We start from the raw sequence: 23759 nt of genomic DNA on the forward strand, positions 1-23759 counted from the left end.
GAAAATAGCATATGGTGCATCAGGACTCGTGCTAGGAAATGCGGGCGGGACGCTGGTCTCACTCACTAGGTACCTACTTCATCTTCAGGGTTTGGGAAGGAATTCCGGCAGCATCTTTGGGATCCCCTTCCTGTCCTCTCAGTCTCTGCTCCTTCGGACACAACTGCACCGGTGACCTTGTGCCATATCGTGTCTTCAGAGCCGACTGGAGGACTAACCATGGCCACGTGTGTCCGTGCACTGCTGGGCACAGCTCACTGTGTCAGCACCTCGTGGCTGACATCGTCAGCGACTCTGAGCTCTGATGTGCACAGTTCAGTGTTCACAAATGTCCGTTTGTCCTCACACTCGCTGCTTCTGCCTCTGAGACGGAGACTCAGCTAAAATTCAACTGTGAGCACCGCAGGAACTGTGAGCCTTAAAAAGCCTTTGGGACCCAGCAAACTTGCCGCTTCCCAAATCCCATAGCACCTGAATGGCCAGCCACTCTACGAAGAATGTTCAAACAAATGACATTCAATTTTAACTGCTCTAGTCAGTTTTAAAGAAATAATTGGATTAAGTTACTTTGAAACTGTCTCAATTTTTTACAGATATAGCAGCAATAGAACATCCTATAAACTTCTAAACTGTAGTAGTGAATTAATGAACAAATACAGGGAATTAATGTACAGATTTCATAACACTGAGAACTGTTATGTTTCTATCAATGCATTTGCACCACGTATTATTTTAAAGTAAGCCACAACATGAAGGAATTACTTTTAAATTATTTTATCAGCTTCCTTTAATCGTTCTAATCATTCTGCTATTTGTCAGCCTTTCAAAAATCAAATTCCTCTTAATGGAACATTTGCTGCACTTCGTTCTCTGTTTATAATAATGAAAAATTAGTGAATATATCTCTCTTCTAAACACTATCACATCAAAATCCAAACTCTTCATGTGAAACTGTCCACTTCATTATCTTAGCAAGAACCATTAAGTCAGCTAAGTCCTCTTTCATTAAAAACATGTCAAAAACATTGACTCAATTTAAAGCAACCCTGGTTTATCTCGTGTTTTTTGTTTGTTTGTTTTTTAATAGTGTTGTATTTACATAACCATTTCTAGATTTCCTAACTCTGGATGACACTTTCTAGTTCACCCTTTATAAGTAGCCAAACCAACATTTGACATTTTAAAATCTAACAAATAATAAAAGCAAAATGAATTTTTCTTCTATACATGTGTTTCACCCTTAGATTATTTTTCCTAAGGTTTGTAAAACTTCACTTTCTACTTAAATTACTCTGGAAAAAGGATTAATAGTTTGAGGCATTGGGGAGATGTTTTACTGAGATAATGAGGTATAAAATATCAGTAACATTATTATGAAGCAAAAATATTTAGCCTGATCTTATGTTCTTCAGATACAGAAAAGAAACTCTTTTAATCATGCTGGTGCATTTCATGTTTTATTTTCAGGTCACATAAAATGTTTTCTCCATTAGCTAAGGAAGTGTTTGTGTTTATATCTCAGAAAATATCTGGGCTTCATAGTACATACAGACCTGGAACAAAATATTCCAATAAATATTCAAGAACAAGCATGGTAGGATTTTCAAGAATGCAAGTGTTGGAGCCGACTAATTAGAATGGGGGTTTTGTAAGAATTTGCTCAGGCAATTAAGGGTTATGAAATAAAGGATGATTGGAGCTATAGGGAAACTTGTAGATAATTCTCTCATTCTGTCGTTCTAAGAAAAAGACTGTGGTATCTGCCTATTGTTGTACATTCTAACAAATGAAAGTAACTCTAAAGCAAACCTAGTTCATGGCAAAATTATCCAGACATGTTAGCCCCATTCAGCTACCTCACTAGGAACCGAATATTAAGACACTCATAATATGTTCTGGAACTCTTGGGCTATCTGGTTGGACATGGATGGACAATGAATGTGGAGTGGACATTGAAGCTATAGGCTGCAGAAGCTCTAGGTGCATAGTTCTTCACAAATTTAACTCAGGAAATACTTCAAATTTAATGCATAGGGCTTTTTGACTCTTCTGCCTACAAGGAACAAAAACTTGACCTTTAATGTTCGAGTCACTCCCACAGTCCCTGTTCTGTTGTATGATTGCCTCCCTAGGCATCAGCAATAGGTTACCAAAGCCAAAAACAAAACAAAACAATACAAACAAATAAAAAACTGAGCTAATCAAATGTTTTCCCTAAAAATTAGTAGTTTTAAACTAAATCATAGTTTATACTGAGTTCATGGGAGCTGAGTTACCTCAATGGCAGTATGTTAGGGGAATTTTCATAAAATCTTGCTTTTTCCATATCTTGTTGTCCAACTAGTCATCAGACTGGAATCAATGATAGACCCAATATTCCACAATGGATTCATATTCTCACATAAGTTATTTGTAACTAAATAATACCTTTCACATAGGATTATGCAATTTCTTTTTTTTTGTATTATTATTTATTTATTTATTTATTTATTTGACAGAAAGAGATCGTAAGTAGGCAGAGAGGCAGGCAGAGAGGGAGGAAGAAGCAGGCTTCTTGCTGAGCAGAGAGCCCGATGCGGGGCTCGATCCCAGGACCCTGGGATCATGACCTGAGCCGAAAGCAGAGGCTTTAACCCACTGAGCCAACCAGGCGCCCCGGAATATGCAATTTCATCAAACACTGAATGACAGGCACTGAGAAAAACTAGAAACCTGGATAAACTAGGGAACTATGGCAAAGTTTAAAATTTTTACTCTATAGCACATTATTGAAGAGGCTTCACTAAACTTTGTTGTCCTTTGGGTTGATCTCTGACAACATTTCTCAATCTCCACTATATATTTTTTTCTCCTGGTAGCATATGCTGAAACAGAATGTTAGCTTGCTTGGGACCTTGACTTATTATAGTCACTCATAGTTCTGTCAACTCTATGGCTTTCTCTTAGCTTCTATTCTCATTGCTATGTTTTTATTTTCATAATTGTAGTTAAATTTCTAAGAAGGAAAATTACCTTTTCTTGCCTGGATTGCCACAGGTTGTTGGACAACCAGTGGGATGACTACTACTAAGTTGGAGGAAAACCCTTTGTTCATCTAACTGTGAAATCTCAGAATTTGTATATTTCACCCATTTTACCATTTCAGGCCCATCTAGTACAATAACAAATAATTACCAAGTTCAGAAGACTTTGAATTAGGAAGAGTTGAATTGGGGGTGCCTGGATGACTCAGTGGGTTAAGCCTCTGCCTTCAGCTCGGGTCATGATCCCAGGGTCCTGAGATGGAGCCCCGCATCTCTCACCACCTGCCTCTCTGCCTACTTGTGATCTCTCTCTCTCCGTCAAATAAATAAATAAAATATCTTTTTTAAAAAAAGAAAAAAATAAAAGAAAAAGGAAAGAGGTGAACTTAGAGGAAATTACTCCAGAGCTACTAAATAATTTTATTTTAAAATACAAGGGCAATAGGGGTGCCTGGGTGGCTCAGTTGGTTAAATATCTGCCTTTGGCTTTTGTTTTGGTCCTGGGGTCCTGGGCTCTAACCCTTCATTGGGTTCCCTGACCAGTGGTGAGTCTACTTACTTCTCCCTCTCCCTCTGCCCCCTTGTGCTCTCTCTATGGTTCTCTCTTTCTCTCAAGCAAATAAATAAAATCTTGGAAAAAATATACAGTGGAAAAAAGACAGTCTCTTCAATAAATGGTGCTGAGAAAATTGGACAGCTGTGTATATAAGAATAAAACTCGACCATTCTCTTACACCGTACACAAAGATAAATTCAAAATGTATAAAAGACCTCAACGTGAGGTGGGAATCCATCAGCATCCTAGAGGAGAACATAGGCAATAACCTCTTCAACATCGGCCACAGCAAATTCTTTCAAAACATGTCTCCAAAGGCAAAGGAAACAAAAGCAAAAATAAACTTTCAGGACTTCATCAAGATCAAAAGCTTCTGCACAGCAAAGGAAATAGTCAACAGGGCAAAGTGACAACCCATGGAATGGTAGAAGATATTCACAAATGACACTACAGACAAAGGGCTGACATCCAAGATCTATAAAAAACTCCTCAAACTCAACACACACAAAACTGATAATCTTGTCAAAAAATGGGCAGAAGACATGAACAGACACTTCTCCAATGAAGACATACAAATGGCTCACAGACACATGAAAAAATGTTCCTCATCATTAGTCATCAGGGAGATTCAAATCAAAACCACATTGAGATATCACCTTACACCAGTTAGAATGGCCAAAATTAACAAGACAGTAAACAACAAGTGTTGGAGAGGATGTGGAGAAAGGGGAACCCTCTTACACTGTTGGTGGGAATGCAAGTTGGTGCAGCCACTTTGGAAAACAGTGTGGAGAGTCCTTAAGAAATTAAAAATAGAGCTTCCCTATGACCCTGCAATTACACTACTGGGTATTTACCCCAAAGATACAGATGTAGTGAAAAGAAGGGCCACCTGTACCCCCAATGTTCTTATCAGTAATGGCCACAGTCGCCAAACTGTGGAAAGAGCCAAGATGCCTTTCAATGGACGAATGGATAGGGAAGATGTGGTCCATATAACTATGGAGTATGATGACTCCATCAGAAAGGATGAATATCCAACTTTTGTATCAACATGGACGGAACTGGAAGAGATTATGCTGAGTGAAGTAAGTCAAGCAGAGAGAGTGAATTATCATATGGTTTCACTTACTTGTGGGGCATAAGGAATAGCATGGAGGACATAGGGAGATGGAGAGGAGAAGTGAGAAGGGGGAAACCGGAGGGGGAGATGAACCATGAGAGACTGTGGACTCTGAGAAACAAACTGAGGGTTTTGGAGGGGAAGGGGTTGGAGGGTTGGGTGAGCCTGGTGGTGGGTATTACGGAGGGCACGTGTTGCATGGAGCACTGGGTGTGGAGCATAAACAGTGAATTCTGGTACACTGAAATTTAAAAAATAAATTTAAAATTAAAAGTAAATTAATTAATAAATAAATAAATAAAATCTTTTTAAAAATAAAGTAAAATACATGGGCAAGATAACTGTATCTTTGACATTAGGATTATAATAATTTCTGGAATTGTCAGATGCCAAGTTCTTAATCCAACCATTAAATATTACAGAACATCATGGGGACCTAAGACTGGGGAAGGTCCTTAGTGCTGGTTCACTGTGGCTCTTTATCATGCTTTTCTGAGCCCGTTGTCATCAAAAGTATCGAGGCTGCCAGATGGCTTTTGCTCCTTTAGATAGGAATATCTGCATTATAGACAAAAACTGCAAAGGAAAGTACAGGAATGCTTACCTTATGGGCCTTTCTCTTTTTATTTGGGAAGAAAAGCTTTTCCTAGGATTTATATCCACATACCACTGACCAAAACTGTGTCCTATGATTACCCAAAGCTGTGATGGAAACAGAGTCAAGTCACACAGCTTCCCAGCCGATACAGTAACAGAAAATAAGAGAAAAGAAGTACAAATTGGCCCAGGCAAACCTAGACACAGTATCTGCTTCAGCAATACTAAGTTACTCAGAAAATGGAGGATTCTAGTCTAGAAGGTGAATTAGTCGATAGACAAATGGAGTGGAAAATGAGGAACATGGTCTAGTTATGGCTGTCTTTCTTATGTAAAAATATCCAGATTCAGAAAAAAATTATTTGGACAGTTCTCAGCTGCATTAAAGACATTGTAAACTGAAAATGTACTTATTAAAGTAGTGGAAAACCTACAATAAGTGTCTTCTGTAAACATGCAAATAAGAAAGCTTCTCAGCAGTCAGATATTTATTTCTGCATGTTTGTTTTTCTGGTTTTGCTTTTCTGCTTCGGCTCATGATGTGATCCCAGGGTCCTGGGGTGGAGACCGTGTTGAGCTCCCTGCTCAGTGGGAAGTCGGCGTCTCCCTCTGCTTCTACCACTGCCCCCACCCATTTGCGCATGCATGCTCTCTCTCTCATAAATCAATAAATCTTTAAAAAATAATAATAAAAATAAAAAATAAAAAAAGTTAATTTTCTGATCAACCACAGTTGGTAGTGAAACAGACTTAAAACCTCACTATAACAGACATTGTTTCTTTGATTTACTGAACTGTGGTGAAGGTTTAATGCCTAAGTACTCTTTCAACTGGTTTTTTTTCTTTTTTTCAATTTATTATAATGTGTATAATGGTAGCTCTCAAAGTATTTTTTTCTGCTGTGTGGGACACAAGTTATAAGTTTCAAGTAGAAAATCCCTTCCATCCAATTTTTAGTGTTACTAAATATAATAAAACTTTTTCTTCCTTACTCATAAAACATCTGAATGTCATTGAAAGTGACATTATTGAAGGAATAATTTGAGTCCACTTACACTTATTTGAGATATAAATTATTCAGAATTCTTAATAACTTTTTTTTTTGAGAGAATCACTGTCAACATGCTTCACAATTGATTGGAATAAAGCTTTAAGTGGATAATTTGTAACAATATGGCACTAAAGTGTTACATTATGAAAGAAAAGTGAGCCCAAATAAAGCATATCATTTTTGAGATGTATTAATTGTACAGATAGGATAAATAAAAAACTACATTGACACTAACTCATGTATATTTTATCACATTTAATTTTAATTATAATGACTCAAATTCTTATATAATATCCCCCAGAATTATTTCTGTCATTCTCCTTATAAATTTCAAATTCCTATCAACTATGGGACATTGAAATTTGATTATCACTTTCTTAGAGACAAAGATAATGAAGATAGGCAGTAGTTACATGTGAAGGAAAAGATAAGGAGCATGTAGCTAATTCTACATAAAATTCAATGGAGAAAGGTAGGAAAACAAAAATGTTAGTAACTGAAGATATCAAATAAATAAATCAATCTTAAAAAAAAGAAAAAGAACATAGAAAAGTAGATAATAAAGAGATACATGATAGAGAGAGAGATAGATAGATAAGCTCATGTCAGGAAAACATTGTCAAGCAAGAATAAATTTAGGAACTACAATAGCTATGAGGATTTCTTAAATAAAAAAAACTAAAAGTCCAAGCACAAATCAAAATAAATTATTTGAATTAGAGAATTCGTAGAATTTGTGGTAAAAAGACTGACTGTGAGCATTGAATCTACTTAAATATAAGAAGAAAACTAAAATCTATTACAGCTTAAATGTGTCATGATTATAGCAATAGATGGTATTTAAGAAAGAAAACTACTTTTGACCTTGATACTGGGAATATGCCATTTTATATACCACCTGAATCACTGGGATGTTGAAAATGTAGAGGAGGAAATATGGTCAGCAGATGACGAGGTTTTGTGAAGATTCGTATGTATTAGATTAATGTTATTAATGTGGTTAATGGATTCCTCGACCTTTAGAATCAACCTGTTTACAATAAATTAGAAAGTTCATTCTCCTTTAGGATATAATATAAATGTTACAATGTAGTACATTGTCCTTTTTGGCAAGAAGAAGAATGAATGGAAAGGGAAGTGAAGGTACCAGGTCTCCCATACCTCAAAAACAAGATATACAAAACACAAAAAGAAGATATACTGGTAAAAGTTGATAGAAAAAGAAATAGTAGAGTAAGTATATTTAAATTTCAAGTATAACCAATTGTTTAAAATGCTAATAACAGCTATCATACTTAGAAGGGGGAAGAGGAGGTAAGGATGTAAATAGCTCTGTCTTTATATATTTTATTAGGAAATTACTGGGCTGTAAATTGTTAATGAATTATGGAAAAGGGTCATAAGAATTGTACTGACATACATAGACAACTAGGAAAGTAAGTAAAACAAAAATTGGTTAAAAGTGTTACTCTCTGCAGCACAGTGCTGAGGCAGAGAAAGATGAGAGAGAAAGTCCTTGCTTTCTATTATAAACATTTAATTGATGTTAATCATTTTACACATATTAACTTGATAATTTTAAAAGAGAATTTATCCACTTAGTAGCTCAGTGATCAGTTGCAAGCCAAGGAATTTAAGATGGGGCAAAAAATTTAAGCTAAATTTTCTCTAAACAATAGGCGTGTTTTGGCTTTACAGTAATATAACTAAGAGAAGATTTACTGTTCTCTGTCAAAGCAAAAATTGTACCAGGCGGAGTTAAACGGTAAGGAAGACTTTATTCAAGGCTGTTGCAGTAGAAGAGAGAAGAGAACACAGTATGAACTCAACTCCCTCTAAACAAGAGACTAGGAGAGTTTCTGAGTAGCAAGGTCAGGGTATCTTGGTCATTTGTATATGTTAATTGGCCTCACCCAGAGGGAGAGTGGACCCTCTACTATGTCCATGACAGCAGGTAGTTTGATAACTTACAACAGGATAACCTCGGTTAGTCCTCTGCCCTCCCTTTAAACTAGGAAATAGGGATGCTACCTCCCTTGATGTTTACATTTCAAAGAGATAGCAACCAGGTCCTTGAGAAAAATAGTCCTTAGCTGTGAAACTTTAGGGACAAAGAAATAATATACAATTACAGGTTTCTTATAAGATGCTCTAGGAAAAGGGAGGTTCATGCCTGGAGGAGGGAAGGGGCCCATCTAAGGTGTAATCAAGCTGAGGGAAGCATTAAGGTGTCTTGGTGACCCCTAGGTTAACCACCCCAAGAACCATGAGCTTATTTTAGTGATACTGCAGTGAGCTCCAACGTATTTAGAATTCTTTTGGATGAGACCGTGGCTACATTTTAAATCAGTGATTTGGGTTTCTTGGTCTAATTCCTCTGCTTACTACAAGTTTGAGAATAAGACAAAAGCCAATTTCCACATAGGTTCTGTCAGCTGTAAAAGAAAATCTGTGGCTGATTATAATGTGCACTTGGATGATGAGTTCAGCTCTGCCTATTAAAAATTGTTACTGTATATATTTATATCTTAACACAGGGTGAATATTACATTTATTGATATGCAAGTATTGCCCCAAATGTCATAATTTTATCATTATTTATCCTGTTAACCCTGAAAATATAATTATTTAGGTGACTGAGCAATAACATCAATTTCCCTTTATAAAATTAAGATTCAAGAGGGAGCACACAGATTTTATACACTCTTTAAAGTTGCTATATTTCTTCCATACTTCCATTTAAAATAGATTTTTTAATAAAATACTCTGTTGTTAGAGCACTGAGAATTTACTTCAGAAATGCGCACTGCATTTTTAAGTACAAAAAGAATACAAAAAAGAGAGAGAGAGAGAGAAATCTCTCATTATTATCTCCACTTCAAAATATCTGTTTATAAAAAGCTTGAAGTTGAACAAAATGTTTTCTTATGAAACTATCAGGCAAGGATTCACTTATCCCTAAGGGTAGAAATAAATGTATTTGCACAAACCTGGCTTTATAATAGGCCTAATATTTCTGAATTTGCCAGTAAGTTCTATTCACGTTTTCCCCGGGTGCATCCCCAGGCGCGATGGTACGTGTGGGAAGGAGGCTGGCGTGTCTTCCCTCCTCCCTCTCCCTGTTATCACTTAGGCGTCATATTCGTCCCCACGCGGCTGGTGTAAGCAGTTTCTTTAATACAGCATTTGGGAGTAAAGGAACAAAAAAATGTGTCTTTTTCCCTTCCAAATTCTTGCTGCTAATCTTCCTTATTTAGCCTCTTGAGTAGACAAGGGTGGAGGCTGCAATGTACTCTACAGCCTGGTATATAAATTAAAAAATCATAAAGAACATAAAGTGATAATATTGACATTTCAAAAGAATGTTAGTGATGAAAAGCAAAATCACCCGGTGCATTTGCAATTGAATTCGATCATTCTTTAAATTCAATTTATGGGGCGACCGGCTGGCTTAGTCAGTGAAGCATCTGACTCTTGATTGTGGCTCTGGTGGTGACCTCCGGGTCAGGAGAATGAGCCCTACGTCGGGCGCCACGCTCAGCACAGAGTCTATTTGAGATTCTCTCCCCCTGCCCCTCCCCCGCAACACCCCCCCCCCACGCCCCGAGCTGTGCACTCCTCCGTAACTCTGGGGCAGCCTGCTGGTGTGGCCAAAGCTGCAGGTTTATTTACCGGGAGGGAGACACGGATCGAACCTCAGACACCATCTCTTGGTTGGTATCTGCTTCCTTGTTTCATGTTGGGAACAGAGAGTGACCTGCAGTCTCTTGTCTACATTCAGACATTGGGGTGAGACTGTTTTCAAACCGCTCTTCCCCTTATTTTATTTACATCAGGAATTTCCATTACTTAACCATCTTTATTCTTTTCCAATCATTTGATAAATTTCATCTATTTTTAAGTTTCTTACATTCCTCTTTAGTGTTACAGGTTATGCTAGTGTGCATAAAAGCTTTCAGTCAGAAACGCAGGATCTAGTGGGTCACGTTTAAACCTATGGCTTAGGAGCAGCTGCCTGGTTTTGATGTCTGCCTTGATCCAATCTTCTCCCTAAAATTGTCCAGAGTCGACCCATGGAATCTGTATTCTGTAGGTGTACATATGCCTATAGGTGTACACACCTGTACACATCTCTTATAGAGGTATAATGCTTTTATACAGGGATTTTTCCCTCCCTCTCCTTTTTTTTTCTATTTCCCAATTCTTCCACATGTAATTGTAGTAAGTCAGCAACTGCCCTGTGTTTAGATGCACTAACCCAGGGGTAATAACAGAATCATATTAACATTAAAAAAATTGTTTCTTCTTTGCTTTGATTCAACCCTGTCTGCAAAAGCTCCAGTTCCCCCAGATTCCTCCCTGAGGGTTTCATTTTCTTCAGGGTGGAGTGTTCTGCTCACCGAGTGCTGCTTGTGGCTGCCTCCTGCGGCATCTACGGGTTTTGACACTCTTGCTGTATTTTTCGAGGTGTGTACTGCCACAGGCATCAAGACTTCCACCACAGGCATTGCCATTCATGTCAAAGGCACTGAGACCTGATGCCTAATGCCCATCCCAAGTGCCAGTGGTGTGAGTGGACATTCTGCACGGCACCTGCGGTCAAACATTGCTCCTCTGCTTTAAAAGACGCTGGAGGTGTTTTGGTATCTACTGTAAAATATACAAGCTCTAGAGTTTTTCCTTTTCTTTCATTGCGACCTTCTCTCCTTGGAGTGTAGACAGAAGTCCACGCGTGTGGGGCACAGCATGATCCCACGAGAGCCCGCAGCGTCCCCTTGAGCCGGTCCTCTGGTACGGGGCAGTGTCTTTAAAGCAAACTCATACTTCATCAGTCTTTTACTTTAAGCTGCTCTTTTTCTCCCCCAGGTAAATTCTTTCTTCTTCAGTAGACAGACCTTCAGGGAGATTAATTTTCCCGGAGACACGTACCCCAACCTAGGCCCACCCCAGCTGGTCAGTAAAAAGTGGGGCTGCAGGTTCTCCTCCCAGCGGCCGTGGGGCATGGACAGCACCTTCAGAAAAGGACTCCTCTAGCTCCATATGGTCCCATTGTTTTTTGTTTTTTTTTTTTAAAGATTTTATTTATTTATTTGTCAGAGAGAGAGGAGCGAGAGCGAGCACAGGCAGACAGAGTGGCAGGCAGAGGCAGAGGGAGAAGCAGGCTCCCTGCCAAGCAAGGAGCCGATGTGGGACTCGATCCAGGACGCTGGGATCATGACCTGAGCTGAAGGCAGCTGCTTAACCCACTGAGCCACCCAGGCGTCCCATTGTTTTTGTTGGCTGCTGGCTTCATTTCATTTCATTTTCCCCCAGGAAGACATAGTAATAATCAGCAGAAGAAAAAAACGGTGGCTGTTTCCTGATCACTGGGAGCTCTCAATCTGAGGCAGGCTGAAGAGAAGGCCGGTCCCCTGTGGCGCCCTAGAAACAGAAAAGACTAAGGACGCGGGAGACTCCTCTCCCGGTGGTGTCCCTAGCAAATTAAACAGCCCGACTTCAAGACAGAGAAGACAATGTACACTCACACTGTAACACATTATTTCATATTTTAATTATATTTGTAAGTATGATTCACTCTGTACTTAATTATCATCTTTATCATTTAATAATGTCCAGGTTAGGATAAGTAATGAGAATCACTACATTTAGTGGGTTACATAAGCTGTTCTAACTGAGCAGTAGGAAAGACCTTTGCTTCATGCGTAAATGCGTCCTGGATCTGGTTGAATTACTTACATGGAACTGATCGCATAGTGTTCTGCTGGATAGCAGGCGAAGGCTATTCTGTTTGCCGAAATTATCAAACTATCCTATCAATGATGAAGGAAAAAAATTAGCCCAATGGATGATTTTGTGGACAGACAATTCACTTTTGGATGAGCATGTTCTATTTTGGCTTTTAACCGTTCCTCAGTTTCACATTTTAGAAATAATCAATTATGAAAGGAAAAATAATTATTATTACATATATAATTATTACTGTTTAACATATATGTTTCACTTATTTTACATGCACACACACATCACATACCCGCTGAATGGCCTGTAACGCGGGCCGCGTTGGCAGGAATTGCTTTGGGAGACCTGCGTGTGCTCATGCGGCAGTCACTGCAGCACTTGGGTCCCTGAGGACTACGGCCTTCCGCTCCGTATCGAGCTATCCCTAAGGGTCTGGCTCGTTCAACACTTCCATTGCTGATACGGTAATAATACGCAGCAATTCTTGAAATGAGCCACTTTGAGGGTCAGCACATTTGCAGACACGGAGGTGATTGTTCTTGTGCTCAGCCTCCCAGCTACGAGTTTCTGACACTTGGGCCGGGGCGTGAGCACCCCAGTGTTTCATTGGTTCGTTTTACATCTACGTGGTGTTGTGAGCCTCAAGTCACAGACAAACGGGAAAGTGCCTTAGAGCTGTAAACGGCTGGGGGTGAACCGATGGCATCACTACAGTCATTTCTGTGCCCCATAGTCAACTGAAATGTGTGTTTCTAACTTCAGAGGTTAAGGAACGATAAGGCTCTTTGGAATGCAATACTTAGAATTCAACTGCTTACCAACGGTTATCTAAGAGAAGAATATCATTGTAACTCCATTATTTTGTATGTATTTTGAACAGCAGCTCCACAGAAGGAATCTTTTAAGACCTATTTTAGGCATTATGAGAATGACATAATAATTCCAGAAGCACTCTGTGAATCTTCAAAAAATGACAAAATTACGCTTTTTCATTGAAAGATACTATATTTGGGGATCTCTTTGGCTAATTCCTGATAAAAGATCCCCCAACATTATGTACATATTATGATATCATAGACCATATTATCATGTATGTTATCATACATATCAAAGTCACAGAAACAGAGGGAAGACGGGTACGAGGGACTGAAGCGTCGGGGACATGGGGGGAAATTGGGCCAAAGGGTACAAACTTCCAGGTACCGCATGGTGACTGTAATTTGTATTACATGCCTGAAAGGTCCTTCAATATTCTCATCAAAACAACAGCAGCGGGACGCCTGGGTGGCTCAGTTGGTTGGACGACTGCCTTCGGCTCAGGGCGTGATCCTGGAGTCCCGGGATCGAGTCCCACATCAGGCTCCCAGCTCCATGGGGAGTCAGCTTCGCTCTCTGACCTTCTCCTAGCTCGTGCTCTCTCTCACTGTCTCTCTCTCTCAAATAAATAAATAAAATCTTTAAAAAAAAAAAAGCAGCAATGAAATGGTAATTATATGTGGCAAAGGGTCTATGCACATTTTACAATATATACATGTGCCAAGTCATCATCCTGTACATCTTAAACTTACGTAGTCTTATAGGTCAATAATATCTCAATAAAGCTGGGAAAAAACATTCCCAAATAACATAACATTCTGCTGTACCATGGGTTAAGATTTCAACATGTCTTCAACCCATAATGTGTACGTTAGTGTTACTGAAATTATATATAGCAAGATAATGGTAACAAATATGGAAAATCTAAGTTTTTTAATTTGCAATAAATTAAATGCTAATGAATATATTTATAACTCATAATTTCTTAAGATTTATTTATCTGTTTGAGGGAGGAAGGACAGAAGGAGAGGGAGAGAGGGTCTGACTCAGACTTTGTGCTGAGCACAGTCTGACCCTGAGATCCCACGACCCTGAAATCTTGTCCTGAGCCAAAATCAAGAGTCAGACACTTAACTGACTGCATCACCCAGATGCCCCTCATAATTTCTTATAAGGCACTTAATTCTGTCATTCCATAAGCTGGAACTTTAAATGCAAGTGTTACTGGAATTGTATTATCTTATGGAATTAGTTTGAAAGAATTGAGATCTTTACGCTACTAAATATCCTATCCATGAACATAGTATTGTTATACACGCAAGTATTATTTTTATATTTTCAAATTAAAATTACCTTTCATAATCATTCTTGTTTGATTGATTTCTAGAAAATTTGTACTTCCACTACTGTAATTGGTAACGAAGTCTATAAATTTATATAAATTAATAACATGTGCTTATAAGCACCTCTTTTTCTCCACACGTTTATACACACACACATACACACACACATACATAACCACATCTACACATTTTGAAGACATTATAGAGTATGTTATGATGGGGTGGGAATTGGAGTAAGATGGGTATTAAGGAATGAGTAATAAAAGAAGAAAACGACTTTGCATGGTTTTTAATGTTGTTTTGCCAGTAAATGAAGAGGGTGATTAATTGAGCCTTGTGCACTAAAGGGAAAATAATTTAATTGCTAAATCCATTGGGTCTTTATGATTCTGACAACTTTTAGAAGCCAAGGGAAATTTTTATATCCAATGTGGTAACACATACAGTGAGAAACTAAGTTTCCTCTGACTAATTAGTCACATTGAGATAGTTCTTTAAGATGATACCATCAAAGCATAACAGCAGCTTTAAAACCGAAAACAAAAGTGTTCTTCGTTGAAAGAGCAGGAAGAGAAAATGGAAAAAAAGATTTTCCTCCTTTGGCTTTGCTCCGCTCACCAAGGGGCCTTCTCAGTTTCAAGTCGCATCAGAGCCCTCTGGTCACACTTACAGCGGTGCAGCGCAAGAGTTTAGGTCGGAAACCACACCTTCCCGAAAGGCGGCGTCGGCCCTTCCTGTGAGCTGACTTGCCATTGTCTCTCTCACGGGCTCTCTTTTCTCTCTCCTTGTCCTCAGGTGAAAGTGCAGGTGGAAGGGAATGGGCTTCGCAGGGGGTGGGTGTGGAAGGTGCTTTGGCTTCAAAGCCTAAGGAGCAGATACGTCTGGTAGTATCTCCAGTGGAATAGGTCCAGTTTCGGAAATCATTGTAATTGGATCAATGTCAGATGATATAACCTTTTTTTTTTTTTTTAAGATTTTTATTTATTTATTTACTCGACGGAGGGAGAGATCACAAGCAGGCAGAGAAGCGGGAAGAGCGAGAGGGGGAAGCAGGCTCTCCACTGAGCAGGGAGCCCGACGTGGGGCTTGATCTGAGGGCCGCTGAGATCATGACCCGAGCCGAAGGCAGAGGCTTAACCCTCTGAGCCACCGAGGCGCCCCGAGGTGACATGACCTGCCACCGGACTCCCAAGGGAAACCGAAGCAGAGAACAAATTCGAACCCACGGTGAACCGGTGAAGGAGAAAAGGCCCGCGGAGCAGCAAAGCGAGCCCCGATGTTGCGTTCGGGCTGCGGTGCGATCCCGTGGACCCTGCGGCTTCCTCCTCTGCGCGATTTCTTCTTTCGAGCCCAAGTCTCCGGTCCTGTTGGCCCAAAGCAGACCCGGACAGTCACCACGCTTCACCGTCTGGCGCCATCACCGCGGCCCGGCGCGGCCTCCGAATTCCCGGAGACGCAAGAGGAATCCACGGGGGTTCGTCGGCGCACGTCCTCCTGCTGCAGGGCCACGGCGCGGAGCTGGACGCAGCCCTGCTGTGTCCCCCCCGAGCCGGGCGCCGCCGTCTGTGCGCTCACGCTCCCCGACGCCGGCTGCGTCCCGCTCCACGGCCGGTCCCGTCTCTCGGTCCCCGCACTGGTTTGGTCGCGATCGCTGCCCCGACACCCCCTGCCTTCGCCGGTTACCGCAGCCGTTCCCGCCCCGCACGCTCTCCCACGTCCTCCCCGTCCTTTCCGGCCGCCCCTTCTCACTAGCAAAACCTAATGCACAGATTTTTTATGAAGTTCCAAGAAAACGTGCGGGTGAAGAAGGCTTCCAGCCGGCGGAGGTGGGGGTTTGGGGAAAGGGAAGGGGAATCGCGGACTGTCCCCGAGGGCTGAGGTCCCGGTCCTGTGACCCCCGGGCCGTCCCTCGGCCGCGGGGCTGGCGAACAGGCGCCCTGGAATCTTCGCAGCATCAAAAGGGCGAATGACAAGTCGTTGATACTCTGTTTCGTGTCTTCCCGTGACCCCTTTCAGAGGGTGTGGTGCGGCTCAGGGCCGTGACTCAGTGGGTGAGACTCTGGCCTCGACAGTGGCCGGAAAACGACGCCGCCTCCACGGGTCGGGAAGGACCGTCGTCGGACCGCGGGGCGGAACCTCCCACCTTGGAATCACGTACACGTTGTTACATTGTATCTGGCGGCTTGGCTTCTTCCGTGATGAGTTAGGTACGAATTATAACTGAAAATAAGAAAAATATCAGGTGCCTGGGTGGCTCAGTGGGTGAAGCCTCTGCCTTCAGCTCGGGTCATGCTCTCAGGGTCCTGGGATCGAGTCCCGCATCGGGCTCTCTGCTCGGCGGACCTCGCCTTCCGCCCGCCGCTCCTTCTGCTTGTTCGCTCTTGCTCTCTCCCTCTGTCAAATAAAAAAATAAAATCTTTTTCAAAAGAGAGAAAAGAGAAGCAAAATGAGATGGTAGAAATCAAATAACTATTTATGAATTTTTCTATTAAAAGAGTAAAATTTTGCCCTCGAAAGTTCTGTGTGTCCTTAATTAACTCTTCAGTGACCTATTCAGGATATTTTCCTGGATGGTTTTCTGTTGCTGTAAAGAGTTTAAGTTACTTCATTTCACTTAAAATTTTTAATATATTCAGCCAGGACCCTTTAAACTGTGGAAATGCATTTCTATTTGTTCAGTTCTTTTCCTAGCTGACCGTCTCCATTTCTCTGTGTTGGGTTCCTTTTTTTTTTTTTTTTCCAAAGCTGATAATTTTTCTCTTCTTATAAAAAGCCACTTTTATTTGATGATTCTTCTGTTCCCAGAAGATTAATTAAATTTTCTATTCATAAGATTTCTCACTATGTTTTTTAGTAAGCATTTATTTTTTCCATAAGTCTTGAGATCTGCTGCTTTGCTTTTTAAAAATCTTCTAAAAAGTACTATAACAGGGGCACCTGTGTGGATCAGTTGGTTAAGCATCTGACTCTTAATCTCGGCTCAGGTCTTGATCTCAGGGTCATGAGTTCAAGCCCTGTGTTCGAACCTACTTTAAAAAAATGAACTAAATAAAATAAGAAATATTATCATGAAAATTGATATCTAAACTAAAAATAAGCAGTTAAGAGATTTTACTTTGTTAGGAACTCAGAGACCTCCATTTTTGTACTGAAGAGTGCACTATAATAAATTAATTTTATAAAATCATGACTTCACACAAAACGAAGTGCATTTCCACATGTTCCAGTATCCATGGATGCCTTTGGCCCAGCAGAGGTAGTAGCAGGTTCTGCTCGGACTCATTCTGGAACACGACGTGGAGACCACAAGTCCTCCACAGCCAGTTTCGCTCTACGACACCAACTCACGCTGATGTTACAGATGTTAGTGGGCAGCGCGTGAGCGTTTACAAGCCGAGGTCCCAGAGAATGGCCTCGTACTTGCCATTCTCTGTTCTCAGCCCTGTGGCGGTCAGAGCTCAGGCTGGGAGATCATCCAGAGGGAAGGCCCCTCTCTCAGCAACCAGGAAATGAATAGAGAAAACCGTTACTTTATGAAAATTACCATGATTTTTTTTTTAAAAAGAATAAATGTAAATGCAAACCTGACATTCTGTGCCATGTGAAAATGATAAAGCTCTGTCAGCAGCGTCCAAGCTGGGTCCTCTTGCTGTTTATCCTTGAATGCAATGTTTAAAGCGTAAGTCGTCTAGAAAACGTCCCTTTGTTTTAAAGGAAAAACAAAAGAGAAACCCAGAGAATTTAATTTATCAGCTCCAGATTACCCAGCTAGTTGGGGCAGAATAGAAATAGAAACAGAACAGACTTCCTGACTCTAAGCTCTTTCCGTTTGATCTTACTCTCTAAAAATGGGAACATTGGGTTAATTTTTCTCTGGACTGAATTACTGTCTTTGTGAAGGGCAAATCCCTGACCTACAACTTAAACCAGATTCTGAATCCTCATTATGTTGACCAAGAGATAATAAATGACCTCATGAAGGTCATAATTATCCTCTTTCCCCTGTTTTGAACAGCCCATGTGGTCATTACCCCCATGACAGATGATTCTGTTTCTCCATAACTTCACATTTTTTAAAAATTCCTCTTCTTTGCCCCAGCACAAAACCTTTCAGTCCCTTGAACACAGCATCATACCTCCCGGTTTTTGCACTGAATCTCCTCTAAGTGGTTGTATTATTCCTCCCGACACTTGCGTGGCTCCCTTCCTTAATACCTTCAAGGTTTTACACAAATGTTACCTTATCTATGAGGACTTTCTTAATCACACTGTATAGAGTAGGTCTACCCCAACTCTAAGACTCTAAGACTCCTTATCTTAGACTTCTGTGCTTGGTTTTTCTCCATAGCCCTTATCTTATTTGACGCTGTTTTACATATTTATTTGTTAGTGTCCTATCCACTAGAAATATAACTTCTTTGAGGGGAGATTTTTGCTCATTGTATATATTGCTGTATGCCCAGAACCTAGAACAGTGCCTGACATAATATGTGCTTAATAAGTGTTTATTGATGAATTAATTAATACACAATGCTTCTCCTCCAGGTACCCATTTCTCCATTTTCCTTCACCGATCAACAAAAAGGGTTTCTACTCTTTCTCACTTAGGACTGTTAGGCCTTCCTACTGTAAAAAGATAGAGAAGACTTGAGCTTAACTGAAGCACTATGGAGAAATTACATCAGCAAAAAGACAACAAAGCATTAGGTTTTTGTTGGATATGTACACATAATAGGAAATGAAACATAGAGGCCAAATGTAGTTTCTTTCTACCTTGCTCTCAATCGTATAAAGTTAGATCTTTTCTCAAAACTCCCATAAATTAAATAAATATCTCTCTTACCAGTTACTACACCATGCTTTATAGGTTCTAAATGTTGGTCTCTGCAAGCGGAATATGAGTTTCTTAAGGTCAAAGACGGTGTTACATATTTGTTTCTCTTGGGATAATGACTTAGATATACGAAATACTAGTAAATGCTTGCTTAGTTGATTAAGTCGAACATTACAGTGAATGTGGGACAAGAACCCCATAAAGCCTTGTATTTCTAGAGTTTCAGGGCTTGGAGGAATGTCTGCAAAAAGAAGGGAGCCAATAAATTTGGAATTAATAAAATTTAAGGAGAAAGAGTTGGAGGAAGAGAAAAATATAGAGTAAAGGGAAGGTAGGCAAGTGATTCATGACAAAAAGTGAGAGAAAAAAAATTAAAGCCTAAGACAGAAACAGAAAGGCTTATCCAGAAAATACTAAAACCTTAGATACATTATTATCTCTTCTTATAATTTTTTATAGACTCACTACACTTATAACAATCAACTGCTCATTATTAATGTCTTCCAGTTGTTACTGTCTACCATGGACCTCGGCCCGAAAGGTGTCACTCTTCCTTATTCATAGAAAAAATATACCATGAGCCAAAACATACTCCAAACCTTATTTCATCTATTTAATGTCCCTAAACACTCTCACTGAGATTTTACTCCACAAATAACTCCAAATGGCCACAACTCTCTACATTATTATTAATATTTCAAGCAATAATATTCAATATTCTTGCTTTAAATAATATTCACCTAAAATAATTTTCCATAAAATTTTTAAACTAAATACTCTTAATTTATTGAACATGTCATAATAATTAATTTTTATCAAACTTCCTAGGAATAGAAACTTCAGGTCCCAAAGATCTGGTGTTTGGAAACATGAACAAAGATTTATAGGGTGACCCTTAGAAATCCATTATTCTATCGGGTGCTTGTTAACCACAGCAAAAGAAGTGTGTATTGGCACTAAAGTAAGTACTTATCTGAGAACCCAAATCCTATAAATCCAGATAAATTAACTTCACTAAACTAATTTGATCAGAGAATCATCTGGAATCAGAGGCATTTGCCTCTACTAGCAAAAATAGTATCCTAGACTATTGTCAAGTTTAACCAAAAACAATAGTTGGATACAAATGATAGCATCAACAGGAAACATTCTGATCATTCCTTTTGGTGCTTCTAAAGGAATATACCCTGACGTTATTTGAGCTGCTACGTGTAATTGTAACTAGCACTGACCAATATGAAATCAATGGCAAATTCAAAATCATTTAATGAGTACACATACAACTTGGTGTTAGGAGGTTTTTTTGTTTGTTTGTTTGTATATATCACATATATCAATAGAAAGTCACTATTATTTCCCAAAAAAAAGGTTAAAGAAATAGGTACAGCATAGCTAAGGCGGAACTTTGGCACATAACACATTTAGAGTTAAAAATGTTACATTGAGAATCAAAAGCTTCTGCACAGCAAAGGAAACAGTCAAAAAAACAAAGAGGCAACCCACGGAATGGGAGAAGATATTTGCAAATGACAGTACAGACAAAAGGTTGATATCCAGGATCTATAATGAACTCCTCAAACTCAACCCACACGAAACAGACAAACACATCAAAAAATGGGCAGAAGATATGAACAGACACTTCTCCAATCAAGACATACAAATGGCTATCAGACACATGAAAAAATGCTCATCATCATTAGCCCTCAGAGAGATTCAAATTAAAACCACATTGAGATATCACCTTACACCAGTTAGAATGGCCAAAATTAACAAAACAGGAAACAACATGTGTTGGAGAGGATGTGGAGAAAGGGGAACCCTCTTACACTGTTGGTGGGAATGCAAGTTGGTGCAGCCTCTTTGGAGAACAGTGTGGAGATTCCTCAAGAAATTAAAAATAGAGCTTCCCTACGACCCTGCAATTGCACTCCTGGGTATTTACCCCAAAGATACAGATGTCGTGAAAAGAAGGGCCATCTGTACCCCAATGTTTATAGCAGCAATGGCCACGGTTGCCAAACTATGGAAAGAACCAAGATGCCCTTCAACGGATGAATGGATAAGGAAGATGTGGTCCATATACACTATGGAGTATTATGCCTCCATCAGAAAGGATGAATACCCAACTTTTGTAGCAACATGGATGGGACTGGAAGAGATTATGCTGAGTGAAATAAGTCAAGCAGAGAGAGTCAATTATCATATGGTTTCACTTATTTGTGGAGCATAACCAATAGCATGGAGGACAAGGGGCGTTAGAGAGGAGTAGGGAATTTGGGTAAATTGGAAGGGGAGGTGAACCATGAGAGACTATGGACTCTGAAAAACAGTCTGAGGGGTTTGAAGTGGGGGGGGGGGTGGGAGGTTGGGATACCAGGTGGTGGGTATTATAGAGGGCATGGCTTGCATGGAGCACTGGGTGTGGTGAAAAAATAATGAATACTGTTTTTCTGAAAATAAATAAATTGGAAAAAAAATGTTACATTGATGCACTTAAGTTAGAAAAATTTTAAGCTTTGAGAAATTAATGTATGTTTGATGGATTAACAGAGAAAGAAAATAATGAGGCAATGAGAATAATATAATCATAATTAAAAACTACTGGAAAATAGAGAGGGAAACAGAAAACTTTCCAGAAATACCTTCATTACATAAAGCTCTTTTCTTCATTATGTCTCTTATTTCTATTTTATTTACAAAACTACTCTGTAAAATATATGTTGGGTATTTAAAATCCCCAACTATTGTATCTATATTCAAAATCCTTAATTACTCAATCTTTTTTATGTGCATCTCTTGACTATAGTAGTTCACAGTTTTCTTAGTTAAGAGTTCATAATATTTTTTACACTCAGTAAACTAATTTTAAATTATGAGTCTTTTTTTGTTCCTATAACCTTTCATTTTCATGAATGTAATAAAGAAATAAGCTGGTTCTTTAAGCAGTTTTAAAACACACCTTTTTATGGAAGGAAGAATATTTACTTACAAACTTCTTTAAAGGAAAACGTTTTCATATGCTAAGAGATTCTCTCCACTAGGCATTGAGGTAAAATAACCAAGAAAGGAAAATAAACTTTTGTTCAAGGATTAATAGTTGTTTGAAAAGGTTATTGTACCTCCTTGGTTATCTCACCTATTTCAAAGGAACATAATCTGCCCCTAAAAAAAAATATTGTGTGTTCCACACAGAGTCCAAAGGCTCGAAGCCTGTGGAGGGCTGATGCTTCTTCTTGAGAACTAGGAAGTCTGTTCTCCTGTACAACAAGATCCCTTTGGAGCTTAATTATCCTGGGCTTGCCCATCTACTGAGACTCCTGCTGTATCTGCTCTAAGAAGGGGTTCTAGAAACTAATTCCATTTACTGCACAATTGACGAAGGATTTCTTCAGATTTTTCATAACAATCTCTTCATTAATCCCTCTTTGAAAACACGCTCGCTAGTCTCCTCATGCCCAGGACCAACAAAAGCTCACATGGAAAGACAGTGTCACGTCCTATATCCAGGTCAGCTGTTTTTTTCATGCTCACGTCACTTTAACCCAGTCTGTGTGCCCGCTGATACTATTTCCTTCGCTGCATATGTTTGGGAGCCCCCCCTTCTTTTCTCTGACTTCTCTGAGTTCCATCTTCTCTAAAAACACTTTCTGTTCTCTCTGGAAACCAAACTCCCTGTTTACTAAGCTCTGGTCTGAACTCGGCCTTTCCACAAAATCCTATCTTTGCCCCCCCCATGGCCTCAGCTACAATGCACATCTTCCTGTGGAATGACCCTTACCCTGGAACCTTTCTGGAGAAGCTCTTCTTACGTTCCACTTTCCATAAGCCATCGGGCACTATGAATCATGACTTCATTCCCCAGTGCTACCATTAACCTACATACTTATCAGGCCTGTAGGGTCACTGGAAACTTTCACCTGAAAAACGAAATTTCTGGAACTCCACATTCCAGCATTATGTTATAGTGGTGACTCTTTGAGACCTCAGCCTCATTGAACTGAGCTTTCGTCCCCTTAAACCATCTGTGTTTGCAGCCCTACCTTCCTTCTCATCGGTCCTCACAACCACCCGACCTCGTCTTTATTCTTTTATAACTTCCTGGTAACATCCTCACTGTTCTCTGAACACGCCAACTTTGTTCTCACCACCTACTTTTGCATAAGCTTCCTCCCTTTTATGGAATGTATATGTCAGGATGATTTCAGCCGCAAGTGGCAGATTAAGAGAAAAAAAAAAAGTCTACTAAACAGTAGGACATACAACAGTTTCCATAAATGGAAGTCAGAGGGAGACCAAATTTAGGAGTGTTCAATCTGAAGGTAAGCACAGTAACCAAGTTCATGAATTCTTTTCATTCATTCATTCATTCATTCATCCTTCCTGCCGGCTCCATTCTAAATCTAGTCCTTATATTCTGAGGACATCTGCCAGTTGGAGTCATGATGAGATGCTTTCTCATTAACATCCAGAATTGAATTCTCCTCACCCTCCAGGAGAGCTATAAACTTCCTTTCTGGAAACTTTTATTAAGCCCTCTTTTCATTCATTCCATTGAAAAGAATCATATACCTGTTCCTAAGTCAGTAACTGTGGCCGGGCAGGTGGAATTACTTTGATAACCAATAGTTAAGACCCATGCCTGAAGCCAGAAACAGCATTTCGGGAAGCATCTCTAGC

This window comes from Neovison vison, chromosome 3, assembly GCF_020171115.1.
Source record: "Neovison vison isolate M4711 chromosome 3, ASM_NN_V1, whole genome shotgun sequence".
NCBI lineage: Eukaryota > Metazoa > Chordata > Mammalia > Carnivora > Mustelidae > Neogale > Neogale vison.